The sequence below is a fragment of the Chenopodium album genome, chromosome 27, assembly GCF_948465745.1.
Source record: "Chenopodium album chromosome 27, dcCheAlbu1.1, whole genome shotgun sequence".
In the NCBI taxonomy this organism is placed as follows: domain Eukaryota; kingdom Viridiplantae; phylum Streptophyta; class Magnoliopsida; order Caryophyllales; family Amaranthaceae; genus Chenopodium; species Chenopodium album.
Window position 1 is genome coordinate 24,848,781 of NC_137860.1, and position 16,608 is coordinate 24,865,388.

The window sequence follows — 16,608 nt, forward strand, 5'->3', positions numbered from 1 at the left end:
CTTGTGTATTTTATTACTTTTAGGAGAATATGAAGGAAGATGGGTTAGTTTTTTTTTTTTTTTTTTTTTTTTTTTGATCACGAGGGGCAAGCCCCAAAACAAAGAGAAACTAGCAAACTAGAAACAAAAATACACGAAATAAAAAACAAAATTAAAGCAACCTACAACTACTCAGGATCTCCACCCTTCTCAAGTCCTCCAATAAAACTAAGGGTTCGAAGGCCCTTCGGGACCACCTCAAAGATAAAAGCTTTTGCTCCATCGTAACCCCATAGTTCACCAACCAATCAGCTACCATATTGGCTTCTCTATACCAGTGTCCGATCGTGACTTCCCAACTGTTCCTCACGATAGTTTACAATTTCGGATGATCTAATATATATATATAAAGGGGAGGTTTTCCCCGAGTTTTTAGAGAGCCACGTAGGATCTAATTTTCTCAACGCGCTATGTAAGATTATAAAGCTTAGTAGTAGCCAATTAAATAAGAGATTATTAATTTCTTTTAGAATTAAATAATTCAAATGCCACGTAAGCAAAATTGGCGAATGAGATTTCTAAGTTTAAATTAATTAAGTTTAAATATTATCTTTAAATATTAGGAATTTTATCTAAAAATATACTCGTAACAAAGTTTAGCTCATTAATACAAAAAAAAATGAAAAAAATTAAAAAAAATCAAACAAACTGTGCGTCGCACGGGCTTCATCTAGTGTGAATAAAAGGAGAGTTAGAGGGAGTAGGATCCACTAACATATGAACCACAACCTTTGAGCTGAGTCAACTCTCAATTGCACCTTGCGATGTCCTCCATTCCACCCAATAGCCAATCCCCTCAACACTGCCAACAATTTAGCTCTTGTGCAAGTACAATTACCACTTTTTAACACAAATCTAATGAACCTCGATCACCAGTGTGGCTACGCACAACACCTGGCCTCCACCCCCTGCCATCACATGATTCCCTTTAGAAGAACCATATGCGCTATGTTTAACCGAACTCACCCTTCTGGTGGTGCATTCTAGGAAGTGGGTTGGTGGAAGAATAAAGTATGATAGTTAGGAGAAGAGATAATCTAATTTTTATTAAAATATAATAAAAAAAAATACGACCGCAAAAGGAAGTTGGGTCAAAAAATAAAATATGGAGGGAGTATTTATTTTGATAACATAATAAAATATATTTTACTGCATATAATAAAAATAACTAGATTAAAATCCCGTGCAATTGCATGGTTGTTTAATATTTTTGACAATAATATTACAAAATATGAAGTACAAATTATATAAAAGATATTCAGAAAATATTTCATTTGGATATACATCGAATATGATTGTGAAACTTAAAGAAAATACATAAGGTTTAAATAGTTTACTTAAAGAATTGCACAAAAAAAAAAAAAAAAAAAAAAAAGGAAGGCGGGAAAATTTTTCACAAGGTAATGACAAGTGTTATTTTAGGTTTGCTTTTAGTATAGTTTAATAGATAGATGTGCTGTAAAATTAACATTAATATAAAGTTTCATATTATCAAGTTTTATGTATTTTTTTTTGTTTTTTTTGGGTGAACAAGAGGGGAAAGACTTGAGAAAGAAGAACAAAAACAAGAAACGAAAAGCTAAGGATTCATTTGGCATTGCTCTGGTATTTTGTTTTTTGGTTTTTTTTTTTCAAAGTCATATGATATATGTCATATGATAAATAAAAAATTAGTCAAACTTATTTAGATCATGATAAATTTGAAAACTTACAACTGAAAAGTGGAAACGTCTTTTTCTTATTACCTATTTTTATTTTACTGTTTAAATAAAAAAGATAAAAAAAAAAAATTAAAAAAATTCTGAAAACAAAAAACGATGCCAAACAAGCCCTAAACAACAAACAAAACAAAAAAAAAAAAAAAAACAATTTTAAAAAACCAAGACTACTCTTCTGGCACTAATCTAGTCCAAGCCACTTCACTTAATTAGGTACTCCAATAAAACAGCATGAATATCCTTCGGGATCGCCTCTAGATGCTCAAAGTCATATGCTCGAAACGCACCTCATAGTTGGCTAACCAATCAATCAGCCGCACAATTATTAGCTTCCCTATAGCAATGACTAAGTGTAACCTCCCATTTCCTTTGAGAAATGAGAGCCTTACAACGTTGGATGATATGCACATACGTAGAGTTCGGAGGAATTTCCTCAACCAACATTCTTATTGCCGCACCATCAGTGTTTAATTTTACCCAATCCTCTCGATAAAAAATCCACTTCACATACACTTCCTCGCGAGATTATCTTCTAGATTGCCCTTGCGAGATTAAAGCTCTTTTAATCTCACCCACTTTTGCAAATATGAAGCTTACTTGATCTATTGAAATATTGGGCACACACTGAAAAATTCTTGCATTTTTCCACTTCCAAAGCCACCAACACACCGAACACCTTAGGCCATTCTCTACTACGAGTAATATATATTTACATATATCTTGACTCTTCTAAAATCAATCTAGTGCAATGACATGTGTGTTAAGTTTAAATGTGTCATTTATAATAGATAGAAAGGAGAGAACAGTTTATTATATAATCCAAAGAAAATTTATAATTTCCATTCATAAACAAAATGTATAAATTGATAACATACAATAATTTGCAAGAGCATACAATATAAATTATAGTTTTTTCATCAAATACACTTGAGTTTTAACATAACTCACCAAATACCACCGACATTTTTCAAATTTACCATACACCATTTAGCTCCAATAAAACGTCACAACATGCCTTTTTCATTAACTCTATTAGTCATTATCATTAATTTTGCCACGTGGCAAATTGTAATTCGTTCTTGTTAATATTATTTATCAATTAATTAACTTTGAAAAAATTTATTACTTTTATTTTAAAAAGAAACCTCCTCCAGCCAACCACTGCCGTCTCCACCCAGCCACTCAAAACCCTAAATCCCAGCTGAAATAACCTCCTTCCTTGTTCGTTGGCCCCCAAAACCCTAATCCCAGCTGAAACAACCCAAATAACGCCCGAAACAACTTAGAAAACGAAACCCATAAGGTGGTTTTGGATGGAGTTAAAGGTTTCAAGGGATGGCGAAAAGGGGAGGGAGATTATTTCGGTGAGGGAGGACCATTTTCGGGGTGGGGGAATTGATTTTAGTGTGGCGTCGGGGTGGGGGGAATTGGGGATAGGGTGTTTGGGAAAAATTGGTTCTGGGTAGGAGATGTCGCTAGCGAAGGATGGGCGTCGGCCTGCAGGGACTCAAGCTAGATGTGCGCCGGCCAGCCGGGGTTACTGTGGGGGTTAGGCTAGGCTAGGGGCGGCGGTAGCTGGATTGGTGGTGTTTTTTTTTAAAAAAAAAATTAATGATTTTTAAGAGTTTTTAAATAATTATTTTATTTATTAATTAATTAATTTAACAATATTAATAAGAACCAATTAGAAACTTCCACGTGGCACAACTACCCTTAATGACCAACGGAGTTAACGATGTTAGTCATTAAGGTCATGTTGTGACATTTTCGTGAAATTGATGGTTTTATGGTGAATTTGAAAAAAAAAATGTTGGTAGCATTTGTAAATTAAGTTAAAACTCGAGGTATTTGGTGAAAAAACTGTATAAATTAAGATACATGTCGATTTACTGCATAGTTTTTTTTTTCACTACTTAAAGCGTCTTATGTTGTATAATTTACAATAAATAAATGAAGGTTTTTTTTTTTTTTTTTGGTTCAAATATTGTAACAATTTAGTTTTCAGTATCATCAACTAAGGGTTTGTTCACATTTACTGAACTAAACTGATTGGAGATGAACTGAATTGAACTGATTGGAGCTAAATTGAAATGAACTGATTGGAACTGAACTGAACTGAACTGATTGGAGCTGAACTGAATTGAACTGATTAGAGTTGAACTGAACTGAACTGAACTAAACTAAACCGAATATTTTATGAGAGAAGGAAATTAGAAGCTTAGTTGAAATGAACTGATTGGAGCTGAACTGAACTGAACAAAAATTAATGTGAAGTGAACAGGCCCTAAAACGATGAGTTGTACTAATATTTTGCTTGATCTTAATAGTAACCTAATTTCTTTCCTTAATTTCCTTACAAGAAATTATCAAAATTTAAAGGTGAGAGAAAGGTATCTCAATTCTTATCTTCACTACAATAAGAAAGTTCATAGTTTCCGCATGTTTTTCATGATTGTTTTAAAAGCCGAGTAGCCGACCATCTACCTCAAAATATATGTCCCATTAAAGATTTATCAATTTATTAAATTGATTTTATTAGTTTCACTAGATAATATCAACCACTCGATCAGTTGTTACAAATAATTCCAATAATTGTTGGTGGGCACCATCACTATTCTTTCACTAGTAATATACGTAGTATAGTGGAGGACTAGAGGTTTATCAAAGTTTTTATTTCCTCCATTTTAAGTAAAGTTAAATTTTTATTAACAAAGATTTTTAATTTCTTTTATTGTCCAATAAAGGAAAATTGAAGTGAAATAAATTTAATTACTAATAATAATATTAAATTAGCTCATTTCTATGCTATTTACTTGTTGTGTCAAAAAAAAAAATGCTATTTACTTGTTGATAATTTCTCCACTATTAACTATCACCCCTTTTACCATGGGCTAAACGCACATTATATCATATTTTGATAAACAAAAGTGGAATCACTAAAGACAAGAACAAATGAATATTGACAAAAGATGCTAATGTTTTTCAATAATTAAAGGATAAAGTCAGGGTTGTAGTTGTAGTATACGTAGTAAGAAAGAAGAATTACCTCTATATTCATACAATTGGATTGATGGAACAATCTTCAATACATGCTAAATAATCCTAAACTATTGTTTGGCTACTAAGCCAAGAGAAAACTAAGAAAGCACAAAAGAAAACTTAAAAAGAATGAAATATTTTTTGTTGGTTAATTCATTGATATTTTTCTTTTGAGATTCTTCCTCTAAATATCACTCATATATATATATATATATATATATATATATATATATATATATATATATATATATATATATATATATATATTTTGAAGAACATCACTCATATATATATTTTCTAATAAAATTGATTATATCTCATATTTCTATTCTAAGAAATTTTTTTATTTTATTAAGTTTACATGCTTTCAAGTCTAAAAATTGCAATAATGTCACTAAATAAATATGACAAGTTTATCATGAATATAAACCGGAACATGCTCTTAGGCCCTGCTCACTTCACCTTAAAAAAATAATACGAAGTATTGAGTAAAAAAAAATTTTAGTTCAGCAATATTAAAGACCCTGTTCACTTCACCTTAAAAAAATAATACTCCCTCCGTTTTTAAATACTTACTCCATTTCTCCATGCGTGGAGTTTTAGGAGAAATTGGAGAAAGTAATAAAATATGGAGGTAGTGGGGTAGTTGAGAGTATAAAAAATTGTAAAAAGCACAAGTAGTGGAAGAATATGAGGAGAGAGAATATTATGTTGGGTCCACTAAGTATGAGAAATGAATTAAATATTATAAAATCTTTCCAAAATAGGAAATGGAGCAAGTATTTAAAAACGGCCGGAAAAGGAAAGTGGAGCAAGAATTTAAAAACGGAGGGAGTATTAAGTAATAATAATTTCAGTTCAGTTCAGTATAACTAATTTCAGTTCAGTAAAAATAAGTTCAGTTAAGTAAAATTCTGTTTTCTTAATAAATAATCAGTAAAAATAATTTCAGTTCAGCAAAAATAATTTCAGTTAGGTAAAATTAATTTAAGTTCAGTAAAAATAATTTAAGTTCAACAAATATAAATTTTTTTTTCAGTAAAACTAAATTCAGTTAAGCAAAAAAAGGTGAAGTAAACGGGGCCTTATTCTTTTAGGAAACTGAATTTTACTGAACTGAAATTATTTTTACTGAACTGAAATTAATTTTACTGAACTGAACTTATTTTTGCTAAACTGAAATTATTTTTGTAAGGTGAAGTGAATAGAGCCTAAGTGAAGAGGACCTTATTTGTATGTATTTTAGCAATCATTTAGGGCCTGTTCACATTTACTTAATTTCAGTTCAGTTCAGTTCAGTTCAGTTCCAATCAGTTCAGTTCAGTTCAGTTCAGTTCCAATCAGTTCAGTTCAGTTTAGTTCATTTCAGCTCTTAATTTCCCTCTCACATAAAATATTCATTTCAGCTCAATTCAGTTCAGTTCAGTTCCAATCAGTTCAGTTCAGTTCAGTTCAGTTCCAATCAGTTCAGTTCAGTTCAGTTCAGCTCAATTCAGTAAATATGAACAGGCCCTTAATTTCCCTTTTCCTTCCATATGAATGATATTTACAACGTGCTGAAATTTCCATTATCCAGTATAAAAGCAAGGACAAAATGTAAAATAGAATTCGTTAAATTTTATTTATGAAAATTTCAACTTATATACGTCCTTTTTTTTTTCCAATAGTAATGTATGTAAGGTGTGTTCAATTCACCTGATTTTCACTTATGTGAACTTAACTTAACTTATATGAACTTATTAAAACTTATTTTAGTTGTAATTTGAAGTTGGGCAACCCTTATAAAAACTTATTTTTCCTAAACTAAACTTATCTGAACTTGTTTTTCCCGAACTGATGAACTTAACTTCACTTATCTAAACTTATTTGAACTTATTAAACCTGAAATAAGTGAAGATATGGTGAACAAAACAGACTCTAACTTGGCCATACATTTTGATGGGTGGGTTTTGGGTTAGGGTCATATCAGGTCATCAATAACATAATACTAAAGGCGAATCTGACATGACATTTGTCATATTCTGATTAAAAATTTCTCACTACTTTTACTTTTTTTTTTAAACCAAAAATATAAATCTTCATGAATGTTTATTTAATAAGCCTATAATATTTAACTTTTAATTCGGCAATTATATACGTTGTATATTCTATATGCATTCAATGAAAATGAAAAAATATCATTCATATATTTTATAATATATAGGTATTATTCTATAATAAACAAACATATACTACGTATAAGGTAATATATTAGAATAATGTGCTACTCCCATATTCTGTATCATTCTAAATTGTTTTTTTTTCTTTGAAAGTTATTTGCTCCAACTAGGATTTACACTTTAGCTTTTTTTTTTTTTTTTTTTTTTTTTTTATATATATTTGTTAATTATATAAAATAAAAAAAACCTTGATTATTAATTGTCACAAAAAATTAGTCAATTAAATTTGTATAAAACATTTTGCTGTCAAATTAAGTATGCTATAAAACATTGTGCCGATCAAAACATGCTAATTAAATGGGGACATATGGGGTATATAAGTACATTGCATGGGTTATAACTATATACTCCCTCCGTCCCTAAATTACATTCCTCCTTTCTATTTTTGGTGTTTCAAAATTACATTCCTCCTTTTTATTTTTGGTAAGTTTTTTTTAGTAAATCAACTCTCTTTTTTGTTTTATATTTAATGCTTTCTCACTCATCCTTACCTAATCTCACTCATAATCCTTATGCCAAATTACAATGAATATGATTGGTTAAAATTTTTAAATTAGGAGCATGTGATTGGTCCTTTTTTTTTTTTTGCAAAGGATTGATGACTTGTCATGAGTAATAACTAATCTATCTTTGTATTCCCCATTGCATTATCTAATTATGTTATTTGTCTTATTCTTCCCTCCTTAATTCCCGTGTAAATTTCCAAAGAGGAATGTAATTTAAGGACGGAGGGAGTATATAATATAAAATTTCATTCTTATATAAAACCCCATTAAATTTGCGTTAATGTTTAATGATCAATAACTTTTCATATCAATAATAACTTAATACTAAAACAGACACCGGGTGTAATACGGTCACATCCTGATGCTGTTTTTTCCTCCAAAACTCCCCCTTTTTTTTTAAACTTTATTTATTTATTTATTATTTATGTTAACATTTGTTTTATAATAATATAATTCCAAATATTTTATGTTACATTTATGACAACTTTTTTTTTTTGTTAATATTTGATTTTGATACTATAATAATACCATTCCAAATATTTTATGTTTTCTTTGTGACAAATATATTCTTTTATTTTACTTGGTGTTCTTAATTTTTCTATACATATTTACCTTAATAATTATTCCAAAACCTTTTTAATTGTCTTTTAATGGAGTATTATTAAATTTTGCCAAAAATATAATTATAAATTGATTCATAATAGATTTTAAGGAAATTAATTTCAAAAATGCTTGATTATTTTTTTCAATTTCTATTAGACTATATATTCAAATTAATTATAATTTTATTTCTGAAATTTTACTACTACGTATATATTATTACAAATTAAGGACTTGTAGAGTATATTATAACTATAAAATAAATGTTGTGTTTGACAATTATATCCTAAGTCTAATTCTAGGAAAAAGTAAAATATCAATTAATTTTAGTTTATTGTTTGATTAATTTTTATGTTTATTTAAAATTAATTTATAAATAAGTATTTACTAATATAGCCACTAGACCTGATCAAACCAAGCCCTTCCCGAAAAAATTCTCGTGTTTAATCAGCCCAAAAAGATCCTTTTTTTTTTGCTTGCCTATTAATATAGATTAATACATTATAATTTTTATATTTGATGTGTATGTGTTATCAAATTTTATTTGTTGGAGATTCTTACAAAAATTAGACTTATTGTGCATAAGGCACAGGCCTTGAGCTAGTACTCCCTCCGTTTGTGTAAAGTTTTGGAAGAGTAATAAAATATTGTGAGTGGGTGAGTAAATTATTATAGTAAAAATAAGATGGAGACCATGAAAGAGAAAGTATGTGAGAGAGGATAGATATTTTTATTATTTTAGTGGGGACCATGAAATAGAGAGAAATGATAAAATAAGATGAGTGGAGTTTAAAGAGAAATGATAAAATATAGTATAAAGTTACCAAATAAAGACGTGATGTATTTAAAAAAACACCCCAAAAAGGAAAGTGATGCAAATAAAAAAAACGGATGGAGTATTAGATTATAGGCAAATAATTGTTTCACTTTGGTCTATAGTCAATGAACTTATAATAAATGGGCAAAAGCTAACGAACGTCCATGAGCGTTAGATAAGCTAGCTAAAAGTAGAAAGATTAAATTAAAATGAACATTAATTACACTGATCGACGCGTGATTTTGTCATGTATTCCCAAAATTATACATGTTTACAAAATATTTTAAATGCTAATCCAACGTCTCGGGGCGTTCGTTAACAAGATCCTAATAAATAACCAATATATTAGCCACCCTACATTAACATCATACCAACAACTGTTCCACATAATTTTTAGTACAATTAATATAAATCAAAATTTCTAATTAACGACAAGAATATGTTTTGCTTCAATGGTTAATATAGAGTAAAAAAATTATTTTTTTTTTTTGAAAGGGTAAAAAAATTAATTTAAGAAACTAATATTCGCTTCATTTTTTAAAATGCATCATTTTTCTACTCCCTCCGTCCCAAAAAGAACGACCCATTTGGCCAAAACTTTGTCCCAAAAAGAATGACCCATTTGCATTAAAACATGCACCCACCAATTTGCTACTCCCTCCGTCCCAAAAAGAACGACCCATTTGGCCAAAACTTTGTCCCAAAACTTAAGCTAGTATTCCCAAAAAGAATGACCCATTTGCATTAAAACACCCACCAATTTGCTACAATATTTGTGCAAAATTAGCTTCCCCATATAAAAATTTGATTTTCCATGTTATTTTATTACTTTCTCTCTCTATTTTTTTACAAACCCCATGTAAATTTATCTTTCCAATATACTTTAACTCTTTTTACTTAACTTCCTTAATGCCCGCGTAATCAACCCAAATGTGTCGTTCTTTTTGGGACAGAGGGATTACAATATTAGTGCAAAATTAGCTTCCCCATATAAAAATTTGATTTTCCATGTTATTTTATTACTTTCTCTCTCTATTTTTTTACAAACCCCATGTAAATTTATCTTTCCAATATAGTTTTACTTATTTTTACTTAGCTTCCTTAATACCCGTGTAATTAACCCAAATGGGTCGTTCTTTTTGAGACGGAGGAAGTAAAAAATAAGAAAATAAATACTGTACAAGATACAACACAGATACTATATGCCACGGTTCCCTAAGTGAAGTGGGTTAGAGAGTTATCTTTATCTACTCTATGTATGTGCAAGACTTCCCCAGTTATTGATGGGCTGAGAGAAGACAATTTAGCACGTATTGTAATAGTAGAATGAATTTTGCATCTAAAAATAATTGCATGCAACTTGAACTATGGCATCAACTGGTGCAGGTAATCCCCAACGGCTAAGCACTTGCCGTTCATCAATTGAGTATTTGAGTGAGACCATTGTACTACCTTTTTTTTTTTTTTTTTTTGTGAAATACGGAGTAACTACTGTTTCATTAAATACCCTTTGACTCATTATGCTAGCTGTCACACTGTACTAATTTCTCGTATGTATATTAGTATACGAAGTAAATCATATTTCATACTCCCCCAGTCCCCTATTGATGGTCACTTTTGCTAAAAAATCACGGGAATTAAGGAGAAATAAAGAAAGTATATTGAAAAAGTAAATTTACATTGGGTATGCAAAAAAGTAGAGAGAGAAAGTAATTAAAGTACATGGGAAAGTAAAATTTACATGGGAAAGTTAAATTTACACAAATATTTTTACAAATGTTAGAGAATTTTGGTAAAAAAAATAATATTAATGGTACTTGAAAAAAGCAAATGTGACTAACATTTAGAGTCACCAAAAATGACAAAAGTGACCATCAATAGGGGACGGAGGGAGTAGTATACATACTATTTTTATTTTTTTTTTGAAATATACATACTAATTACTACATAATTAAATACTTCTAATTTTTTTTTTTATTCTCATAATTGAGTTTTAAGAAATCGGAGATTTGTGTTTTAAGTTTTAGAACAACATTCTTGTTGCTCTGTATTATATACTATAATGAACTCATGCTGTACTTTATCTAATTTGTAATGAAAAATTAATCTCGATGGACATGTTAAACATAACATTATATGAAGTTATTTTCTTTTACAGTTGTATAATTTAATTAATTAAAGTGCATAGTATTAATGTTAGATTATGTTTTTGTTGTAAATTATGTAATTCATGAAGATTTAAAGAGTACTCAAGTAAAGAATTTTTTTTATTTTTTTATTTTTATTTTTACTTTTGTGGAAGTAAAATAAATTTTTGTTAGAAGAAAAGTCATAGGATGAAATGAATCAAAGTTATATTCAATATTAAAATAAACAAATTCTAGGTATTATCTAGAATAAGTAAGAATCACTGAATCAGTAGCTTTCAGAAAGGGCTGGTGCATAGACAAATGGCTCAAATTTTGTCACAAATATTCAAGTGGTAGATAATTCACATAATTGCATTGGCCCATTATTTTTAATTTCATCAATCATTTTAATGGTTAGCCGCCTTCTCTAACCTCTGCCAACACTTTGTCTTATGGCTGGCCATCAATTAGACCCTAGAATATTCCTTTACCCTTTCCTATGCTTTGTCTCTAACCAAAATCAGGATCTTTCTAAACATATGGAAGTATTCGTTAATCATCACTTAATCCTACTGTCTTAGGAGCTAAATAATCTAGTTAATTAATATTCCCATCTTTTTATAATAATCGACATAAAGAAGAGAAGAGTTTGGTCCATAAACAAGATTTAAGAGCTTCCATACTAAAACCAACTGGCAATAATAGGAGTAACTCCTCTACCTTATAAAGTGAAACCATCTTTTCTCTTTCTCCAATGTAGGACACTCACAAGTGGAATATAATGGGTTTCAACAATCTCGTCCTTCATTCACTCATCCACTACGATGTAACGAAAATCCATGATAATGGTAGGAGGTATAATTAAGACCATACTTAATCCAGATGTTGCAATTGGAATACTTCCAAGTGTGATTGTGTCTTGACTCTCAAGTGCTCTTAATCAACCTTAGCTTATAGGTGTGAGCGTGTAGCACACTTGGAACACCATGCCCTTAATATAAGGCGAAGTATACTGTCACGAAATCTGCAACTATTGTCCCCACCGATCAATACAAGTTATCCCGAGTATTTGTCCTCATGTGCACCCAACCAAGCAAGCTTAACTGTGGTAATATCTTAAGTAGCACATGAACTTCCTAAAAGAAAGATGCATCTTGTTGGTACTTAATATCGATAGTACATCAAAAACTTGTAAAGCAATTATAGGAGCAATCATGGGTAATCAAATCCCCATTGAAAACAATCCCTTTAAAGCCCACATATTTGGCCGAAGCTGGTGTTATAGCCCTAGAATCCTCTTCCCTATGTGAGTAGCCTAGCATCTAGAATCCATAGAATTAGCATTGTTGTATGGTTACTCTGATATCATTTGTTACAAACGCCTTAAGTACATATTGTCATGAAATATGCATCTTGTCGGCTTGTCCCCACAAACCAATACAAGTTCTGGCGGCGTAATTTGTCCCTAATTTTCATTATTGATAAGCGAGTGATGGATGAAGTGAGTGACAGATTAGATTTGATCATTTAAATGATATGGCTATGTATTTTGAAAATTTGAATTGTAAACCTTTAACTATTAAACTATCTATCTGTTCAACTATTTTTTTTTAACGTTTTTATCAAACTATGCGATGTTTATTTAATTTGTCGTCCCATATTTGAATTTCCTGCCTTTGATAGACTGCCACTGGTTATTTGTAACATTTTTGTACACATACTTTTTTTTTTTTTTAAGTAAGATACATTGAGGAGTTTAGACACGTCTTCTCGCAAGACCGTGACCTAAACTATCAAGGAGCAAAAAATACGAAAATTTACTATCCAAAAATGGATCTATATATCTTGATGAGTCGGAGTAGAGTAGCCGAGAGAGGCAACATAGTCTGCTGCCCGATTGCCTTCCCGATAGATGTGTCTTGCCTGAAAACTCGTAAAAGAACCTAAAATAGCCTTGACATATGCCATAAGAAGCTGAAGTTTCCAAGGACAACTGAAATGACCCTGCAAAATATTAATAACAGTAAGATTATCACCTTCAATAAAAATATTAGAAATATTAAATTCCCTAGCAAGAAGGAGGCCATTTCGAAGGGCAATAGCTTCGGCAAAGAATAGCCGGACAAGAACCTAAATTATAAGTTCGACTGGTAACATGATTTCCCAGGTGATCCCGAATGACCACACCTGCAGTAGCAGAATTCTGAGAGGAAGAACCATCAAAATTAAGTTTACAAAAGCCAAAAGGAGGCGGAGACCATGAGACAATAGGTGGAGGGGAAGGAGGAGGTGGCGGTGGAGGTGACACAGTGGGAAAGTGAATTGTGTCAAGAAGGGACCGAGATTCCATTCCTTAAACATAGAAAAAGCTCGAATAAAAACACTATGAATCTTAGCAGAGGAGTTCTTAAAAATAAAATTTTGAAACCCTCCATAATATAAAGAATTCAATTTGATGTGAAGAAAATACAGGTAAAGTAAGCAAGGGTTAGACAATTTAACGGGTAAACTTGCCAAACATACCTTCCTAAGTTAGTTAGATATTTACCAATTTTGATGATGTAGATTGATGAAGTTTGACGAATATTCTAATGCTACGAGGAAGTATAAATCAAGGGTTGTGAGACAAATGGAAGTGTCTCACAACTATTAAAATAACATAAAAGTAAAAGGAAGAGAGAGAAAGGAGGAGAGAGATAGGAAGAGTGAAAAAGGTGGTGTGGGCCCCATTAAAACTTTTCAGACATGTATCACGTGCAAAAACGGACAAAAATTTTTGTGGACCACTATCACTAAGTTTATATTTTGTTCCACTAAAACTCCAGTGGAACTTTTTAAAGTACCACTGAGACTATATTTCGTACCACTGAGAATGTATTTTGTACCACTAAGCTCTAATGGTATTATTTGATAGCCTAATGAGACATTTGAACCTTTTTTTAAATACCACTGAAATTATATTTTGTACCACTGAGAGTGTATTTTGTACCACTGATTCTAAAATGACAAAATTTAAATCCCGCATGAAATGACCAACTTACCCCTGCGAGACACTTCTAAATCTCTCTCAACCCTCCGTTTATATAACCTCTATGATACACTAAGCTACGTATTACGTAGTATGCCTAGCTGGCAAGATTCCAGATGGATTAAGGGTGTAATTAACCAAATTAATTAAAAGCATTATTTTTAACTTGATTAAGGCACTTCTAAGGTTCCATTAGCCACATAATTACGTTTAAATTAGGTACGATAATACTATTACGTGACGGCTCAAATCTTGATTACTAAACTTCACTATCTTATCTTTAGGAATCAAAATAAAAATAGCCAAAAAAATCAAGCAATTTAATGATGACATCTAAACAACATGAACATCAACTTGCTGTTATTGTTGTTACTTTGCTTGTTGGAGTGTTCAAGTTGACTAGTCTTTTGCTCAATCATGCCTTGCCATTTTTTGGACATACCACACTTTGGTCATGGATTATTATTTTCTCTTTTCACTTATCCATGACTAAGTCACATGACCAAGCATGACCAAAAACTCCCAATGGTTGACCAAAATAACTTTGGTCATGATTTTCTCTCTCCTACTTTTTTACCATACTCCCAATGGTTGCCATTTTCTTCTTCCAATAATAGACTGCCACTTGTCATTAACATTTTCATGACCAAAATTTGAGCTTGGTCATCTTCAAGACCAGGTCATGACTCTCTCTCATCCAATTTTTTCTTTATTTCATTTTTTTAATATTAAAACTCCTCTCTCTCTCCTCATGACCAATGATCAGGTCATCCATTGGCCTCACTCTTACATGCTCATTTAATTCATGCATATATGCTCACTCAATCTGGTAAGAAAATAGACATGTTAGTGAGAATGACACATACAACTGTTTTGCGAATACAGTATTGTTGAATGACTAGCTGTAATTATTAGACAAGAGAGAGTCCACTTCATTAACCAAAAAAAATTCCATCTTATAACCATATACTCATCGTAATGAAGGCAGTAGTGTACTAGACTAATAAAATGAATGCAACAGTGTTTTTATATTAATGAGGACACTTACATGTGTTGTTTTACGTACAGGCTAGAGTTATTGGATGATGCTAACTGTATTTTTAAGCTGGTCCGCTTTAACATATGTGCTCAAAGAATGAGTCAAAATTGGAAGATAGTTGGCTTTATCTTCATCTTTGTAATTAAGTTAATGATGCCAACCAATGCTCGTGGATGTTTGTTTCATTATGAAGATGGTGGTCTATTACGTGCTATTGCTATTGCTATTGCTATTGCTATTGCCTTGCAGCCGGAGAGTTGGGGATTGATTATTATCATATACAAGTACGAAGTATCATGAAAAGATACTTCAAAAGTTCAATTCGTGTGGGTCATTGTTTCCGATAAGATTATGACCTTAGAATTCACAAGAATGTCAAATAGGTCAGATACTACAGAGTAACATTTAACCATTCACAAGAATGTCAAATAGGTTAGATTTCAAGATCTGTACATCTGTCTCTCTAAACCAAGGAAAAATAATATTTCGCATTTTAAACCATATTCATTTTACTTATATACGCTGATGATATGCATGCTAATCTATTTGAAAAAACATGCTTAAGAAATTTATGTGACACATGACATCCTTCTCTTATTTCATATTAACTTTTAAACCTTATAACATGAATTTCATCTTCGGCCTTCTTTCTAACCCCTTTACCTTCTCTTCGTCTCTATCTTTTATTGCCCTTTTCTCAAAAGTATCAATCTAAATCCTATACCTGCTATCTCCCCACCTGTCGTTATAATTTGGCAAGTGACATGACAACACTTCATGCAAAGGACTTACGCATATTATTTATTATGAATTCTCAAATTCATACTCCTTATGAGACTATGAGAGTGAGGGATAGCTCAAGTGGTTAAACCTTTCCCCGATCTCAGGATCTCTTGGGATCGATTCTCATCTCCGCCCGTGTGGCTCTCTTAGCACCAAAGAAAAAAAATATTCATGCTCCGTATCATTTTAGAAAATTTATTACATGTGTAAATACTATAATTTCATTACCTTTTTTATTAAAGTTAAAAATAATTAAGAATTTATTCTCTTAATAGATCAAAAAAAAAAACAAACGGATAATAGATGTGCAAAAATGGACCAATGTCCAATCTGGCAAACTCAAGTTGAGAGGAGAAATAAAGAACCAAGGACAAAGAAACATTAGATGTTGAATGATTGTCTGGGTCAAGCTCATTTCCAAATTCCAACCTAGCTTGTCTTTGACCTTGAATGGTAAAATACATGGCCAGTTCCTGCTTGACCTAAGAGTCCCAAGACAAGCTAGACTACCTCAATGGCCATTAACCAATAGGTGCAACCACGCGAATAACCTGATTATGTTAGGATAATCGTTTTCAGGTCCGTTGTTAATTGAAAGTTGTCAAAGTTAAAATAAACAACAAAGTTATCAATAAAAAATAAGCCTGTGTAGTTGATCATTCTGATACGCTAAACAAGTACGAAAAGCCTG